Source organism: Cibotium barometz, chromosome 11 (genome assembly GCF_041138505.1).
Source record: "Cibotium barometz isolate CiBa-2024 chromosome 11, ASM4113850v1, whole genome shotgun sequence".
Taxonomy (NCBI): domain Eukaryota; kingdom Viridiplantae; phylum Streptophyta; class Polypodiopsida; order Cyatheales; family Cibotiaceae; genus Cibotium; species Cibotium barometz.
The window spans coordinates 46630771-46633016 of NC_141056.1; positions in this window are offsets into that span (position 1 = coordinate 46630771).

Below are 2246 nucleotides of genomic sequence, written 5' to 3' on the forward strand. Positions count from 1 at the left end.
ATTGTCAACAAAAAGGACACATTGCTCCCAGTTTCTTGGAGAATAAGGAGAAGTCAACAACCACACATGTCAACATGATTGATGGTGAAGAATGTGTAGAGGACAACGACTTCTCTCTCAAGCAAGAGGGTAGTTTTGAATATTTATGATGATCTACATATGCTTAAACCTATTGAAAATAAAGTTTTCACCTCGTACGCTTCAAATATCAATAATAATAATAATAATTAAATAAAAATAAAAATAAAAGCACAAGAAATAACATCTACTAAAATTATAAGAATATATTATACTTGACTCTATCATTGACCATGAGGCCATCACTACTACACACACATGCAACATTTATGTGAAATATCTTAAATCATTCCATTGAAGATGCTAAATGGATGCCAGAAAAGTTTTTCCATTCTCACCAAAATCTCATCCCCAGTCATATCATCTATGCAATTGAGGTCAACCCGAGCAAGAGGGAATGTTAGTCGTAACCTCTTTGGGGATGCTCACATTTAACTTCAGGATATTTTATTTTTGGATGTGCCTTTTTATATCATCTACTAGGATTAATGTGTTTAATCAAGATGTGTGTGCTGGCCTCTTTGGGGATGCTCATATTTTATTTCGGGATATTTTATTTTTGGATGTTTCTTTTTATATCATCTACCAGGATTAATGTGTTTAATCAAGATGTACGTGCTGGTATGATGTCTACCAGGATTAATGTGCTCAATCAAGCTATGGGCACTGGTATGGATTAACATGTTTAATGAGATGTGTGCATTGACTATTATTATTTTGGATGTAGGTAAAGAATGAGTGGCGGATTATGTGTTAATCTCATCACGGGTGGAACAAACCACTATGAGATATTTTGGAAGACACGTGAACACCTTTTATGGTTTCATATTTTGACATCTATATTTTTATAAGGCTCGGGTCTCATACCTTTTGTACACACCAAATAGTATTTTGTACTTTTAGGCCCAATAATTATTAATGCTTGCTATAATTTTGTAGAGCTTGCACTCTCATAAACTCAAAAGCACTTGCTTGTGCTTTGTTTTTGGAATTATCTTTTTGAAAAGCAAACACTTTTTGTTTTGGGAATTATCTTTTTGAAAAGAAAACGTTTTTTCTAATACACATAAATTTGGGAGAGTGGTACAAGGCCACAAGTCTCTACCCAGGGGAGATTCAATCTACTCTTGTGTCTGAGAGATCCCTGTCCCCTCCGCGCAACGAATTCAGGGGTGCTAGCAGCGAAAGTAGCACTTCTTGCGCGGGGCAGGGTCCCTCACTCGGGGCCTCGCCCACCACCACGGATATCCGGACAAGAGACTAATCCCTCGGTTCTTCCAAAACCAAACCTGGAAAAACTTCCCTTGCCCGAAAAGCTCGGGCGATTCCTCTAGGATATTTTTACTCTAACATAGTCAAGAGCCTTTACTAACTGAACTGATCTGATCGAACCCATAAGTATCATAGTCAGATCAAGGAAAAGACTTGCACTTGGATCATAGAGACCAACGCTTTTTTCCTCATTGAGAGGCACAGCTGTTGATTCTTTTCCATAGAACAATTTTTATATGAGATTTACTTCCTCTATCGTACCATAACAGAATTGAGTCTCATTTTAGGGATCCATCAGTCCAGCCTAACCCCATCAGTCCCGTGGGTTAGCCAACCGCCCAACCACTGTAGTGATGGGATCCAATTAAGAATTTGGTTAGGTTTTATCCTGGGTACCAGGGAAAAGAGTTACCAGGCCCCCTAGCCGAATATTCATGCAAACTTAAAACTAGTCACACCACTTACACACCTAATATGAAATTGCCTTTCTCATAGATTCAGCTGTCTTTAAAACAATCTTTTAATGAAACTATAGTATCATTGATCATAATCTTCCAAAATATCCGGTTGAATCATAATCTTCCAAAATATCCGATTGAATCCTAATTTCCAATTTTTCCCAATCTTCCAAAATATCCGATTGAATCCTAATTTCCAATTTTTCCTTCATCGGTGTACTTATGGCATCATTGGCAACCAGAACGCTCACCACCTGTCCACTCAAGGGCCTTTTCAATAGTTCCTAGCTCATAGTATCCAGCAATATATTCACTTATAAAAATCAAAATGGAATCTCTGTCGAAGATCAGCAAGATCAACCAACAGATCCATATAAAAGAGCCATGGACTCATCCGTTGAGGACCAGCAAGGTCAATCAACCAGATCCATGCCCGAA